We start from the raw sequence: 17,276 nt of genomic DNA, 5'->3' as shown, positions 1-17,276 counted from the left end.
TTTAAAATTCCTTATTTTATCTTTTAAAACATAAATTCTTTATCTGATAATTCCATGGGTCTGATTCTTCTTCGTCTTTTTTTTTTTAAATCCTGCTTGTACCCACTCATGCTTTGTTTCCTTATATATTTTGTGATTCTTGACTGTGAGCTGATACCTGTGGGAATTATTTGAGGTTCTGTTGATGAGTTTCTCTCGGGAAGATTTGTGTTTGCCTCTTTCAGGCATCTGGGGCACCTCCTGTCATAAATATCTTTAAACTAAATATTCAACTTGAAGTTTTTCCTTCTTCCTGAGTTCTAGGTTCACAGAGGCAAACTCCTTGCACCCCCTTGGAGGAGGGAATAGATGAGTCTATTTCTCAGTTCACTCTTACATGAAAGGTATAACCCAGTGAGTCTCTAACTTTATGTAGGGGGTTCTATTAGACTCCTCACCTTGATTGGGCCCTATTTCCTTCACCCAACAAGGCTGTGAAAAACAAAATTCAAGTTCACTGTTGCAGCAAATGTCATCAAGGTAAAAGCTGGCTTTAGAAGTCTACACATCTCTCTGGTTTTTCACTTTCACTTTATTTTCAGTCCCTTGCCATTTTTCTGGCCAAACTCAACAATGCTTCTTATAGATCAGCATTGTTAATCGTTTTCCATAGGAGGGTAGGCCAGCGTATCTCTTCCATGCTTCCAGAAGTAAAAGTCCTCCCAACAGTTACTATTCCAGTTCCTATTCCCAGAGTGCTGACTTTTGTTAGACAAAGTTTTGGGAGTTTCTAACTTCAGTAGAACAAGCCCACCTGGCTGCTTTGCAGTCTGTGTCTTCACCTCTTTCAGATGCACCCGTTTCTTCTTGACCTTGACCCCTGACCCTCTGCTTTCAGAGGCTCCTCTGCTTGCCAACCTTACAAAGTACAGTGAGACCGTCAGGTATGAGTTCTCTTGTACTCCCTCCTTTCTGCTTTCCAATACCTCTTTATCCTATTTTTCCTCCCTACTTATTCTTTCCTTAAGTCCCATTTAGAGAATTTTTCCTCTTTCCAGGGCTACCTCCTCTATCCTTGTGCTGAATACCATCTTTGCATCTGGAATTCCTCCTTTCTCACACACTTCCTCTGCATCTTTGTCAGTCATATTATTGCTTATCTTCTGAGGCTGAATATGGTACTTTCTCTTCTGTGATGCCTTTTGAGGTGTCCCTTTCCTTTTCATCTCAAATTTCCTCTCTGAACCTCAAATAACACTATATTGCTAAATGAACACAGGGCTCACACTGCCATGCAATATTACTATTTGTTTAACTGGCATCTCTCCTACTAAACTGTGGGCTCCTTAGAGAAGGCACTGTTTTTCATTTTATCCTTATTATTTCTTACTGTCCTGAACACAATACGTTGCATATAATGGCTCATTGTCACTTAACAAATGAATCCCTTCTTGCCTTCTCTAGAAATCAGCTTTTCCAATGATCTCTTTTCCTTACTCACTCTCCATCTTCACTAGATTCCTCCCTCCTCTAGCCAGACACACTCAAGTATTTGACTTGGAGGGGAAAGAAAAATCTCTTCCCTTGGTCCTGTGTCCCGTTTTTTATCTTTTCCCTTCCAAGTATCTTAAACATGTGGTCTATGACTTCTGTCTTCTTTCTTTGCCCTGAGTCTTTTTTTAACCAACTATAATCTGACCTCCACCCTTACCTATCTACTGAGATTACGCTCTTAAAAAGGAAAGCTTTCCTTCTATCACCACATCCTTCCCTCAGCTTTGTGTACCGATTCTGAGCACTCCTGCTGGGAAAGTGTCCCTTCCCTGGGGTGCTCCCCCTGCCCCGTGACCTGTGACCGCTCCACCCAAGCCTCTCTCAGCCCGCAGCCTTCCTCTCTGTACTGGGGGGTCCCCTGCCTTCGTGACTTTAGCCTTAATTAACGGGGCTGCTTTTCACATCTTGATTCTGCATCTAATCTCTTCTAAATCTAAAATCTTGTGTCCCTAAATTCCTTCCAGACATTTCATTTACTGTCCTGATGCTCAAGATGCCTCTCTTTTCTAAATTTTTTACATTCATCTCTTCCATCACCTCCCGGGTCATTTAGGTTCAAAAAATTTCAGTTTAGTATGGTCCCTCCCACGTTCTTACTCTTCTCCCCCTCGGCTCCTATCAAGTTGGTTTAGCCTTCACAGCATCTCTGTCCCCTCCAGTTGCTGTTACTCTGGTTTAGGATCTCTCACTCTGGACCAGTGTGCCAGGCCCTGCTATTGGCCTCTTTCCTTTCTCAGCCATCTTGCCTACTATTCCAGAAATTCCCACCCCTCCCCCCCACCCCAGGATATGGTGGAGGGCTCTCGAAAAAGAGTGTGAATTTTGGAATCAGACAAACCAGAATCTGAACCCCAACTCCACTCATACTGGCTGGGGAATGTCAGTTTCCTCAACTGCTGTGAAAGTTGGATTTTAGTGAGTATTAAGGGAGATGATATAATAAAGTTACCTTCCATATTAAAAAAATTCTTTTTAACAGATGAATAAGCAGTTTCAGAGCAGTTAAGGAACTTTCTCAAGGTCACAGTTTATAAAGCAGAGCATAGCCTACCTATAAAGAGATTTTCACACATCTCACAGGTCAAGGTGAATATTAGCCTTTAATTGCCTTATATTAATGAGTCCATATTCCCAACATCTAGAAACAAATTCTGGACTCATCTGGTTCTTCAGGATCCAAGAGAAGACACTGACTGTGATCGGGCTGGAGCAGGTCCACATTGATGTCAGGGGCCGAGACCAGCGGTAGAAGACCAGGCTGTGTGGGGTTAGTGTGGAGGCCAGCACGTGGACACTGGGAGGAGGGCACGGTGAGGGGAGAGGAGATCATGACCAAAGGACCCCTCCCCAGCACAACTGTCACTGGAAAATGAGAAAGGATATGGAGCTCATTGTGTATTTTTATGATGTTCAGTGAATTTAATCCTTTTCTGCCTAGGGCGATTCACTCTTTATAGGGGTCCTGGGGATTTGGCCAATTGTGAGAATGTCTGTGGTGATATTAAAGCTCATTTTATGAGGTTGGCAGCCATTACTTTCAAACCATAAATTTCATCCTTTAAAACAATGAGAATGACTGCTTTGAAAAAGTCCATTTGATGGTGGAAAGTACAGTCATAGAAAACACAAAGACAAAACTCAGCATCCCCACCTCTGTCTCAGGCCTGGCTGGGACTTGGGTCAGGTGTCCAGGCCATGTGAAGGGCTGGACCTCCCCACCCTGGCTACCCACCCCACCCCCCGAGCCTCTGTGATGGATGCTATGGTAGAACCAGGAAAACACCCAGGAGCGTGTACTCAGAAAGAAGGGAGAGCAAAGGAAGGGGAAGGCCCTTCACTCCACAACAACGTCCCTTGGCTTGGCTGCCTGGGGTCGTGTGTCTGGTTTCTTCAACATGGCGGCAGCATGGCCTCAACTTGCTTGTCCCCTCCTGTGTCCGGGAGCTGTGTCTTCTCCCTTTGCTCACGTCCCTAGAGCAATGGCTTGAGGGAGCCATTCCCTCAGAACTCCGCGAATAAAAGCGTTTTGTGGTGAGTTCTGTTTTGGAAAGGATGCATGTTATTCTCTCCTTCTGGAGGTTCAGTGACCACCAGCAGTTGGAATTAACTCTTCTTTAGCGAATAGCCTTCAGGGCCAGGTGACAGTTCTTGGAGTGTTCCCAGGGCCCAAGTCATGCTCTGTAGGATTTACAGAAGCTCTCACCTCTCTGGAGATTTCCACCTTGTCCGTGGTTTTTGGTGGTTGCTCCCTGGCGAGCTGGCGGGCACCCTGTGGAAGAGAGGGCAGAGTCTCCTTCCAACCTGCTCACAACCAAGAGCTCCTGGTTGTTCATTTCTGAAACCCCTTTAAGTGATTTGCTTCCCCATTCACTCCTCTCTCCGATAGAAGGAGGAAATCCACTTTTGTGTGCCGATGGACACTCTGTTGTTAGTTTAAACACGTAAAGTACGGTTTAGGGATGGAAAAACTTGAAGCTGCGTTCTGGGGAGCAGCTTGCATTGTTATGGCAACTAAAGCCATCGGCTGGTGTGCACTGAGCATGGGGCAGCAGGGGTGGGGCTAAGCTCAGGAGCATCACTGGGAGTCCCACCCATGGCCATTACCAGAGGTCAAAGGCCACAGATAAAATCCAGGGCAGTGGGTTCACAGGGGGAAACTTGTGCCTCTGGGTGGGCATCCCACAGGGGTTATTACGAGGACAGTGAAGACAGTAATTTTATGAAAAATCAGCCTTCCATCCAGACCGTTTCTAACAGCTTGACTATTCTCAACCCTCCAGATTGAGGATATTTGCTTTAGGTAACTAAAGCAAACTTCTGTTGGGAAGAAATCACAACAGTCAACACATTTATTAGACTCTCACTGTGTGCAGACATGTCCTTCTCCCCACTTCATACTCGTGGCACCACTGGGACTTGTGGCAGCAGAGTATTTTTATGCCCATTTTACAGATGAGGAAAGTGAGGCTTAGCGGGGCTGGGTCACACCCTCCGTGAAGCTGGGTAGGAAGCCCAGGCTCCCACTCTGCGTGTTCCACTTCAGGGTACAGCTTGGAGTCTTCTTGGAAACCTCCTCACATTCCAGGCAGAAATTCAAGGACCAGAGAAATAAGAACCTAAAAAAATCACATCTATGTTTGAAAGTTTGCTGCCTCATGTGCCGTCCACTTGGAGAGGGTGTGGGTCTCTTCTTAGCAGGGAGTGCACAGGTAGAACTTTCTCTCCACAGGGCTCCCTCCTGTGGGACATGGAATCTGACTGTGAACTTGGACAGGATTCAAGATCCCTTGGGGCCCCGCTTTGCTGGACGAGCCCAGGGCTCGGGGGCAAAGGGCTGTGAGGTTCCCCAAAGCAGGGTCCTCACTGGCCCTTTAAAAACACGATTTCTTCTCTCCAACTCTATCTTCTCCTAGGAATATAGTGAGAGAAATTCTTAGGGAATCTCAGAGAAATTTGGCTGGCTTTGATGTAAAATATGTGGAAGGAGACAGACCACTGTTGCCAGAACTTAAACCTTAGGTGTCGCTGCCCTGTTTTCGAGGCACTGCTGGCTCCTGACCCCAGCAGCAAGTTGCATGCCGGCCACAGGGGCAACCCTGATGATTTACTCCAGCTGTCCCTCTCTGGAGAAGAGAGATTCTCAAAAAATTGTCTCTGAACTGTTCCTATTAGTTGAATAATTTGTGTATTTAATGGCATATAACATTATAAAAATTGTCAATATCTCATAAAAGATTAAAATATATATTTTAAAATTTTCTATTTGAAGAAAAACTACAGGCACACCTTGGAGATATTACGGGTTTGGTTCCACACCACCACAATAATGCAAATATTGCAATAAAGCAAGTCACACAATATTTTTGGTTTCCCAGTGCATAAAAAGTTATGATTACACTACACTGTAGTCTATTAAGTGTGTAGCATTGTATCTAAAAAAATGTACATATCTTAATTTAAAAATACTTTATTGCTAAAAAATGCTGACTATCATCTGACAACACAGGGTTGCCACAAACCTTCAATTTGTAAAAAAAAAAATACCTGTGAAGTACAATAAAGTGAAACCTAATAAAATGAAGGTGTGCCTGTAAAATAGCAGTATTGCAAAGACAGACAAGTACAAGGCTTTTCCTGGCCGAGACTGGGAACTGCCAGCTGTTGGGTCTGGATTCATTCCCTAAGCCACACCCACAGCCAGCTTCCCAGGGCTGCAGCCTGGGCAGTCACATGGGGCCTGCACTCAGGACCCTGGACTTGGTATAATGCTCTTTTGCTGCTGTCTTGAAATTGCGAACACTCTTTAACCAAGGGGGCCCCGCATCTTCATTTTGCACTGGGCCCCTAATTATGTGGCCGGGCCTGCCTCACTGGCCCCTCACCCATGCAGAATGAGGTGTGCGCCTATAAGCTCCCAGGCCTGGCCCCGCATCCCTCCCAGGCCTCCATCTGTTCTCTGCTCGGAGGTCAGGGTGGCTCTTCCCAGCCTCAGGCCCCTCAGCACTCCCCGCACAGCCTCTCGCTTTGCTGGGCTGACCCTGACCTGGGAGGCCTCCCTCACCTCCTCAGGTGTCCGCTTCTGCCTCTTCCCTCATCAAGCATCCCTCCTGCCTGCCACTGGTCCAGCTCGAGCGCTCACATCTCTGTGCAGTCACCCACCACACCCACTGTGTTACACTCACATCCTGCATGTCTGCCCCCTCCACCCCGTGAGCCCCTCCAGGAGGCCACTGCGCCCAGCCCTTCCCACTCCAAATGTCAGATGTAATGTCAGATGAATTGTTCAATGGATGACCCTCAAGTTGCCTGGCAACAGGGTCTCTGGGACCAAGGTGGGAGGGGGCTGTGCACAGTCTTGACTTGCTCCCTGTCTCCAGATCCTGGGCACCAGCACTCCCAGCACCTCCTTGAACAGCCCAGGTCTATGTTCAGACCTCCTAGTACCCTGGCCTGACTTGTCCCTCACTCTCCAAGGCTCCTTTCATGGCCAGTAGAAAGACAGAGGTCTCCTCTCCTGGAGCACAGGCATGGGGCACCATGCCGGGAGAATACAGCACCCAAGCACCGGCTGCCCCTTCTCCCTGTGTGTTCCAGCCTCTGCCCCAATGACCAGTGCTGTTGCCTGTGTCCATTAGCACAACCAAGGTAAAGCAGTGTTCCCAAGGTCACACAGCTAGCAAGGGGCTGAGCCAGGACTTAAGCCAGGCTGAGTGGTTCTAGAACCTGTGTGCTAAACCACTGTTTTCTACTTAAGCACTGTTTCTTCATCAAAAACAGCCTAAATAAACTTTGCTTTCTCACCAGGTTTCTGGGAAGGTCAAATGAGTTAACATATGCATAAGCACTTTATAAGTTAAAAGTGCTATGCTTCCTGGCTTAATACCACCACCCCCAACTCACTCACCCCTCTTCATCTTCAAATTCTTTAGTCAACAGTTGGTTCTGTTGTCCTGATCTGGGGCAGGAACGATTTCTGAAAAGCAAAGTTACTGCCATGTGCAAGGTCAAAGCTCTTTAGGTGGCTGCATTTCAGGATGGTGTGGTGATGGGAAGAGAGAAGGCTGATATCAGGATGTCTGATTTCTAATCTTGGCAATGTCATTGTCCTAATTTTCCACCTTTAAATGTGGGCACCATCCTTTCATTCTTGAACGTTCTAGTATAACCAGGCTCTGCCAGACACTGGGGCAAAGGAAAAAAGTCTCAGTTCTGCCCTTCAAGAGGTTCAGCCTAGTCTTTCTGGCAACATTTGGACTGTGGTAGACCATACAGTTGTTTGCAATTATTTGCTGCCCTTCTTGTGAGAGTTTTGTTTTTCTCTACATCATTGACATTGGCTTGGGTGGATGGCTTCCACTGGCCAATGAGATGTGAGTGAAAGTGGCATTTGCCACTTGTGAGTCATTGCTTGTCTCCACCAGCCCTCTGGATCTTTTTTCTCTGCCACGAGACCAGCTTGTTCCAGAGAGGGCTGCACCCTCAGCCTTGGTGCTAGAATGGAAGAAAACCTGCAATTAACTTGTAGAAGGTGTGAAATGTGAGCAAGAAACCTGTTGTTGTATGACACAGATTTGGGGGGGACATTTGTTATGCAGCCTAACCTAGAAAAAGCTGAGTGATACAAAAGGAAAGAAGTGGCCTTTACTCTTCTCTTTGTTTCATCAGTTTGGTGATAAGAACAGTAATCCTTGTTGACTAAATTAATAGATTTTATGTAGCTCAAAAGCTTATTTCATTCATTTCTTGTCTTTAGAGCCTTGGAGTCCAGGCAGCCAGGGGTCCAGGCAACCAGGACAGGCCAAATCCACAGAAGTTCACTACCCACTTCTCTATGGCCTTGGTGGCCCTTGGGTCCCAGGCTTCAATGTTTCTTTGCCACTATTTCTGGTGAGTGGTTGGTTCTTTGTGTCAAAATTGCCCTGAGCTGCTTCCCTGTCCATGAGTATAAGGAGGGATCCTGGGGTTATTTGGCATTCGTGTTGGGTCAGGACTTTACTTTGGAAAGAAACTCGCTATTAGAGGGTACTGAACTGGGTGCAGAAGATGCAACTGCCTGTCTACTTTCCTGGGCCCCCTCTCAGAGGGCACCCTGAGTCCCTTCTCTGTTTCATCTTCCTGTTTCTTTTGTTTGCTCATGGTTACTTTTTTTCTTTCCCATTGGATGGAACTGAAGGGGCAGAACCAGTTCCTTCAGAGTGTCAAACCTGGAAGACAGACAAACTTTCCTGGCACTGATGCTGAGAGCCTCTCACAGCCTAATTTCCTGTATGATGACGCTAACCAAGGCCCGCCCTGCCTCCTGCCTTCCTTCCCTCTTTTCCTCCTTCCTTTCCTCGATCCTTCCCTCCTTTAATTCCTTCATCCTTTCTTTTATTTCTTTCTTCCAACAAATAGTTATTGAGTCCCTATGATGTTGCAAGTCACTGCACCGGGCATTGGAGAGACTTCAGTGAATAAAACAGATCAAGAAGCTCCTCCCAAGATCTAGGGGAATGTATAGGGTGAGTGGGCAGGGAGGACAACCCAACCTGTCATTCTTTTATAGAGAAAGCTGCAGTATTGCTGTAATCTGATTATTTTTTCAGTTATTCTAAATGCAGACCTCTGGGTAGAGGTGAGATGGACAGATAAGGAGATGAAGGAAGAACTGGTGACAGAAGGTCACTGGCAGTTTCTCCTGGAAAAATCTCTCTGTAGGTTTATCAGGCTGGGCCTTGGTGTCTTCTAAAGATTGGAGTTAGGATGGGGATAAAAGATCATTAAGTCCAGTGTTCCCCAGAATTTCCACCAAGTGGCCCTAGGGGCAGAGCACCGTGAATCACTCTCCCTGAAGGAGACAAACTTACCGTGAAGCTGCCAGATTTAAGAGAAATTTTTTTGAAATATCTTTTGTGACTTAAAAATGAATGTAATTTTTTGCTTGCTTTTCATAACATAGCTATTTGGTTTCATATAAAAATTACCCTCCCAAGACCACATGTTATATGATTTCACTTACATGAAATGCCCAGAATAGGCAAATCTGTGGGGACAGAAAGTAGGGTAGGGGTTGCCTAGGGCTGCCAGGGCTGGGGGAGATGGGAGGAAATGGCTGAAGGGTACAGGGTTTCTTTTTGGGGTGATGGAAATGATCTAAAATTGATTGTGTGATGGTTGCACAATCCATGAATATACTAAAGACCATTGAATTGTATGCTTTAAATGGGTGGATTGTATGTGATGTGAATTATATCACATAAAGCTCTTAAAAAAATAAAAAATTGTCCCTCACCATCTTCATGTAAAGTTGGCATTCCGGGAAGATAAGAAACTTGTAGCTTTTCACCAGTGAGTAAGCTGGGGTTAAGTGCATCCATTTGAGAAGTGAGATTCTGGTCCAACCCCATCAGTTTACAGATTTATAGAAGCCTGAGGAGGAGACATGACTTGCCCAAGGCCCCCAGAGTAGGGAGCAGAGCCAGGTTTCCGGAGTCTGAGTCTAGGACCACGGGGTAAGCCTCCAAATGTACTTTGCACTGAACTTCGCATTCATCTTGTTTCACTTCCCTACATCAGTTCAGCCACACATGTTTCCTGGTCCGTGTCATTAGCCCTCTTCTCTTGGCTTTCTCTGGCTTTCCACATCCTGATGTTCCCCAAATAAGTGGCTATGCCTGTGGATCACTCACACCCACCTTCCTCAGGGGCTGGATGGGAGTGTCGGGTGGAGGAGGGGCCCCAGCCATTCTTGCCTTGGGCCCCAATGAGCCAAAGGCCAGCTCTGCCTTGGAGAAGCTGAGGGGAGTAAGATCCACTATCTGTGTAATCATGGAAGAACCAGTGGTATCTGGATGGAATCTCAGCCAGGACACTTTCATCCTAACCTGCCTGGCATTGGGCAAGCCGTGAATGTGAGCTGCTCTGATCAGATGTGAGGAGGGATCGTGTGGTAACCTGCAGCCCCCATGGCCCAGCCTTCTCCAGATCACCCCACGCCCAGGGACCCATGTGCGTGTCCAGAGCAAGGCCCCTCTCTGCCAAGCTGGACCTTTTTAAGGAGGGGCAGCTCCGAGGGTCTCTGTAACCTTGGGGTCTCTGTCTCCCTTCTGTGTAGTTCTGTGAGCTTCTTGTATCCATTCTTTCACGAGATCTTTAAAAAGGTCTTGTGGGGTGGGCAAGGCAGATATTATTTACCTTCATTTTTCAGAGTGGAAACCAAGGCTTAAGAATGCACATTATTTGCCCAAGGTTTTTAAGCCAACAAATGAAGGAGCTGGGTCTGCTCCAGACTTCTAGGCCAGGCTATTTCCACCCTTACCCTGAGCCCAGATTAGCAGCAGCCATGGGGAATAGTGCACAAGACAGCCCATGGCCTCAAAGGACAGCGTGAGCCTTGATCATCAAGCATTTGAAGATCACCTCCAGAATAGCTTCGTTTTAAATCCATGCCCAGGGCTGAAATTAGATTGAAAAGATGTGAGAGACAGAAGTACCCAGAAGTATTTCCTAATAACTACCTCTCCCCTCCTCCGTTTCATGAATACGAGAGTTTGGGGGAATGAGCAGTCATAGGCAGAGATGACAGTGTGAGATATTTCACCGAGGAGGGGTTTAACCACCATTTGTTCAGCAGAGGAGCGACTGATCCTGGAGATTAACAGGGAACTAGTCCTTACAAAGCCCAGTGAAGGAAACTTAGGAAGTTTGGGGTCTGGAATTCTGGGGCCAGGCTGTCACACTCTCCCTGCCAGGTGAGATCCCGCCCCCCCATTGGAGTTCCAATGTCTTACTATCTTTTAATTAGATTCGTAAGGTTGAAAATTATCTGATTATCTAGTCCAGAATTTTTCAAGCACTTTAAAAAAGTTTTAGAATTCTTTTTTTCCCAAAATAAATAAAAATTCATAAATCTGAGAAAAGCAGAGCTGAAAAAGAGAAGCATCTTGGAGGGTGAGCTACCTCGAGCCCCATCCTCTAATAGTTCTGGTAGCCCTTCAAAATTCTAGAATTCCTCTGGAAACTACTGATTTAATCTCTTGTTTCACATATGGGGAAACTATCAATAAATATAATAGTAGTCATCATGGTTATATTTTATTGAGTCTTACTGTGTACTCACCTTTTTATTCTCTCAATGGCCCCACAAGACAGGTGTTATTTTCTGAAATTATCAGAAAAGGAACTTGAGACTCAGGACAGTTAGGCAACTTGCTTGGAGTCACCCAGAGAATGCGTGGGGGACAGGAGACTTATGTCCAGGATGGCCTGGCTGCAAAGCCAGCACTGGGCCAAGTCCTCAAACACACAGATTTCCCACTAGACCCAGACGCTATAGGAACAAGACCTTAATGGAGACTTGATGTAGATTTGTTTTTCTACCCCCAAAAGGGCCAGCTTTCGTGATACCTACTTTGAACAGTGGAAGGGCCCTGATTAGTGATCTTAGATAGGGTATGTGGCTTTTGGTGTCCTAAAGGAAGTATTGGCAGTTTGTCAGTGACTGAAAGTCAGACCAAGTTCCAAAAGTCACCTTGAAGCTGGGGCAGTAGGGGTGAGCTGCCTCCATCCCTGACACAGAACCATGTTGTCACTTGGAATGACTTCTACCTGGCAGTTGGCATTTGTGCAAGGAACTTGGCATTATAGAAGGTTAAGAACTTTGGAAGCATCTGGTCCAGTGTCCTCATTTTGCAGATTTAAAAACTGGGAGACGGAGTGGCAAAAGAGGAAGGGGAGGAGGAAGAGGAAAAGGAGATGGTCCAGGGAAGCCAGAGCCCCCAGCAATATGGCTGTCATGGGCTGAGAGCACCTGCATATGGGGAGAGCGCCAGTAACAGCAGCCATGGCTCTTCCATCCAACAACTACTGAGTGAGAACCTATCATGTGCCAGGCACTGTTTCAGGGTATGGGATACATGTCTGAACAAAACATAAAGACCCCTGCCCTCATGGAGCTCACAGCCCAGTGGGTAAGCCAGACACCATAAAGTCACCCCAATGGTGGTCTTCAGAGTTTGTTGACCATGCAACCCAGGAGTACAAAGTTTTTGATACTGTTCCTCCTCTGTAAGTTTATTTATTTATAAATTATATACATGTGCATTTATACTATTCTATATTATGTGTATTTAAATCTATCCCCAAATAGAAAAATTTAAAGAATGAATTCAAATATATACATAGAAGTTCTAGTATTTTTTTTCCTCTCCCCAGTTGAATTATATTAGGAATAGATTTGGAGCATTCACTTTGGAGAATTCTGGACCAGCCACCCTATAAGCTGGGAAATTTAGAAATTCTGAGGTCAAGTTTTAGGTTATATTTATTCTGAGTTGCAGCCCTCTCTTATAATATCAGTACTTCATTCAACTTTTTAAAAAAATTGTGGCAAAATATACATAACACAAAATGTATCATCTTAACCATTTTTTTTTTTTTTTTTTTTTTTATAGCTACTTTCTTTCTTTCTTTCTTTATTTTTGGCTGTGTTGGGTCTTCGGTTCGTGCGAGGGCTTTCTCTAGTTACGGCAAGTGGGGGCCACTCTTCATCGCGGTGCAGGGACCGCTCTTCATCGCGGTGCGCGGGCCTTTCACTATCGCGGCCCCTCCCGTTGCGGGGCACAGGCTCCAGACGCGCAGGCTCAGTAGTTGTGGCTCACGGGCCCAGCTGCTCCGTGGCATGTGGGATCTTCCCAGACCAGGGCTCGAACCCGTGTCCCCTGCATTGGCAGGCAGATTCTCAACCACTGCGCCACCAGGGAAGCCCTCATCTTAACCATTTTTAAGTGTATAGTCCAGTGGCATTAAGCACATTCACACTGTGGTGCGACCAACACCACCATCCATCTCTTGAACCTTTTCATCGCCCCAAACTGAAACTCCATACCCATTAAATATAACTCCCCATCCCCCCGGGGCCCTGGTACCCACCATTCTACTTTCTGCCTCCATAAATTTGATGACCCTAGGTCAATAATTATTTTTAAGCTCCTATGATGACTCAAGAGGTAGTTTGGCACGTGGGATTCAGTGGTGAGCAAAGCAAATGAGGTGTCCGCCCTCCAACCTCCAATAAAGTCTGCTTTAACTAACCTAACCTACTACTGCTTTAGATCAGTGTCTTTGGCAAAGCCAGAAGGTGGGCTGTATCCAAGCTTGTGGCCCAGTGTGGTAGACAGGGCAGGTGAGCTAAGAAGGGGTGGGAGTGGTGAGGCTGGAATTGAGTGAGATGTGACAGTTGACCACCTGATAAAAGAGAAATACCTTCCCCAGGAATTCCTAAAAAATTGGGGGAGAGGTGGGGCTTCCTGCATTATGTAGGTTGAGGCTTGTATTTATCTTAATTGAATAACACAGGAAAGGTAATCCCAAAAGGCTGGTGGACATGGGAACATTCAGGTGTCATTTATTATCAGTAACCTTCAAATGACTCAGGCTTCAGGGCTTGGGAGGGTCAGGTTTCCAGGAGAGAGACCGGGGGAAGGATGCGGGCTGTCCTCCCAGGGTGAAGCTTGGCTGGGCGGCTGAAAGCCTCCCATACTCTGCCCCTCTGCCTGCCTTTACCTTAGGATAAAATCATACATTTCCAATTACAGGGCTGGTCAAAAATCAATACAAAGGTGGGAGAGAACAGATCATTTTTCTTATGGAAGTAACCATTTTCATTAATTTTTCATTAGTGCTGCCTTTGTTTTGCTATCCATCACTGGTGGAGCCCTAGCTTGCATTTCAGCCAGTGTGCATGTTTCTTGGACTCAGGAGATAGTGGTTGATAAAACCAGCAGGTTCCTGCCAGGATTACTGCCTGTGGAACCGGTTTAGGTGACTGTTCTAAGACCATTATGTTGGTTAAAACGTGCTTAAAAATACCAGGTTTCCACTCAGCAAAACTCAGTCCTAACTCTATCGTGGACATTCTATCTATAAAATAAGGTCCAGCTTCTGTTGCATTTATTTTCAGGGGTGTATATGTCAGTCTGTTCGTGGGCACCTTTGGCATTGATTGATGTGATGGGTCCATTTGGCTGGTGCATTTGGCTAAGGGCTGCCTTTGGGGCCTGGGGTCTTGGGTGGGAAAGGGGGAGGGCAGGGTCCCGTGTCTTTGCACATGGGCTTCCCCGTGCTTTCAATGCAGTTATTTTATTCTTCAACTCCTCCCTCATTTCCCCTAACCTCAGCTTGTCTCATCCTCTCAGAAGCTTAAATATCTTCTCTATGAAGACTTTGCAACCCAGCACCTTAGCAGAATTGCTTGACCAGTAAATCTTATCCCCTCTCCTCTTAATGCTTTTCATACTACAGTGTGTTGTCTATTCCCGTGGGCCTCCCCTAACCAACCTTGCGTTACCCGAGGACAGGGGCAGTGGCTTTTTATTTTTGGATTTTCAGCACCTAAGAGCACCTGGCCAATGGGAGGTGATTAATGAATGTTTATTAAATGAAAGAAATGACTGGAAGTCCTTCCTTGCTGTGTGTAAGCCAGGGTCAGAGCCCTCATTAGCAGTGGAGGTGAGGTAAGCCCTACACTCCCCCAATTGACTTATCCTATTGATGCTTAAAGAACTAAATGCTAATCCCAGCTCTGTGGCTAATTAGCTGTGGAACCATGAATAAGTCACTAACACTGGGTCCTTATCTATAAAGAGAGGATTCTCTTCCAGCCCTAACATCCTTAACCCCAAGAACCTCTGCCCTTGGAAAAGAATTCCGGTGCTCACTCGTCCAGCTGAATGACACATAAGCCTCGGTTGCCAATCCCCCAGCTGGGCCCTGCCCAGACCCTGGGCTGACTCGTCCTCCTTCTCAGGCCTTAGTGGCTTGTCTGGAGCTAAGCCTGCATCTCTGGTTGTGAACGCAGCCCCTCAGCCTGCTCCCCAGCTTTGCTCCATCAATTAGCTCTGGACCTTTTCCTATTTTCTAAAATGTATTTAGATATGACTAGATTTGGGATGATCACCCTCATAGGAAACATTTTCATCACCCCAGGGAGTTCCTTCAAGCCCCTTCTAGCCACCAGCCCTCACCCCCTCGCCTCCACCCTAGAGGTAACCACTATTCTAACTTCTATCACTGGAAACTAGTTTTGCCAGTTCTGGAACTTCACATACATGGAACCGTACGGTATGTATTCCTTTGGTTGCTCGATTTTTCATTCAACGTAATTTTTTTTGAGATTCATTTGCGTTGTTGCATGTACCCGTAGTTCATTCTTTTTGACTACTATATTTTGTTGTTTGAATAAATCACAATTTGTTTACCAACTCTCTCATTAGAAGACATTTGGATTGTTTCTGGTTTTGGACTTTTTGTGTTTTTAACTTCTTTTACATTTAGCTGTTTTCCCTTAATTCCTAAATATAATACAATCATTTAAAAAAATTCACTCCCACTTACTATGTGACCTTGAGCAGGTTACTTAGGTTCTCTGAGCTACAGTTTCCTTCCTTATCTGTAAAATAGGATAATAATAGTATCTTTTTTATAAGATTTTTTTTCAGGTATTGTTTCGGGCAATAGTATCTTTTTCATAAAATTGTTTTGGGTATTTTTTTTTCCTTTCAAGGGTAAAAATTTTATTTTTGAGGACCTTCATACTGCACATTTTCAAAGGAAGTCACATAAGAAAAGAAAAAATGTTATCCTCCCTTCATCCTAGAAATAAATAAGAAGGGCATAAAATTTATTTTAAAATCATGATACTTGGAAGATTAGTACCAGCATCTAAAATGAAGAAAAAAGGGGAAAAAAGCATTTACTATATATTTCAGATTTCTTTGGTTGAGGTTCTTCCTTTGTGGTAGTAATATTTCTTCTTTCAATTCGTATCACCAAAACAGTAAAAACCAGGAAAAACGTATTTCATATATTCATATGAATATATACCCAGGTTATAATTATTAGGTTTATATACTGAAGCACTTAGGATACTGCCTGGAATATAATAAACACCGTATAAATGTTTGCTATTATTTATATTATTACTGAACTGTTGTGAGGATTAAATGGGTCATACGCTCTTCATAGAAACACATCTGTGATGCAAGAGTTACGCAAGGAGCATGGATTTTGAGCCTCATTCTTATCACTTACCATCCCTTCTCATAAATATCATGCAAGATGTAAGCTCACTTGTAACCCTGGCATTAATTTTTTTTCACTGCAAGAATATGAGATGACATGCATAGATATGGTTCTCAAATATTCCAGCTGAAAAAATAGTAACACCCCAACTTGCTGAGCCTGTACCCTTTGCAAATACATCATTAGGAATTGCTGGTGTAGAAAATATTTCTCATAATTCTTGGTCTACAGAATGTAGAAAACAATAATTATATCAACTGACTCGTGTTAAGGCATGCCATTTTAATAAAGTAAAAAGTTCGAAAAAGAAGAGGATCTGCGTATTTCACTCTGCCTTTTCCTTCTGGCTGCTGCCCTGGCTCTCTTTTCCTTCACAAGTTCTTAAAAAGAATAATGGACAATCACTGTCTTTGCTTCCTCGCCTCTGATTCCCTCCTCAGCCTGCCGTGGTCTGGTTCTGGATCCCAGCACTCTGCAATGGCTTTCTCTAGGGTCAGCAATGGCCTTGCAGTTGCCAGAGCTGCTGAACCTCGCTCCAGCACTGGACACGCTCATTCTTTCTTTGAAATTCTTCCTCCACCCCAATTTCCCACCCCATCGTACATTGGTTTTCATTTTCCCTCTTGACTGTTCCTTTTGGGTCCCCGACCACTTCTAGGTGTTGGTGGCCTCTCTGTGTGGGGACCACGCCCCCTCTCTACGCTCTCCCTGGGCGTTGTGGGCACTTTCTTGGCAGTCACCACGCCAAAGCCACGTGCTTAAGCGCAGCTCCTCCCCCCAGAGCCCACCCCTCCTGCCCCGAGTCTGGACATCTGGTTGCCCACAGACACCTCCCCGCCACATGCTCAAAACCAAACCCGACTGAGTGTCCTCTTTACCTGCCCTACAAATGCAAGCTTCTGCCTGGCCTCCATTGCCTCCTCCTCTTAAGGGCTCCCCAACCCTTAAGAGCCTGAGGTAGAAACTTTGGAATCATTCTCGATTCTTTTCTCTCCTTCACCACCCACATCTAATTGCTCATCAAGTTCTGTTGTTTCTACCTTGGAAATATCTCATGAATTCACCCCCTCTTCTACCTTCTGATTGCTTTCATTTATCATAGCTCCACGAGACAGCTGGAATAATCTCCCAATTTATTTCTCAGTCTCTGTCTGCTCCACTTCCTTCTCCATTCTGCCACCAAA

The sequence above is a fragment of the Balaenoptera acutorostrata genome, chromosome 13, assembly GCF_949987535.1.
Source record: "Balaenoptera acutorostrata chromosome 13, mBalAcu1.1, whole genome shotgun sequence".
NCBI lineage: Eukaryota > Metazoa > Chordata > Mammalia > Artiodactyla > Balaenopteridae > Balaenoptera > Balaenoptera acutorostrata.
Note: the sequence above shows the minus strand (reverse complement) of the source record.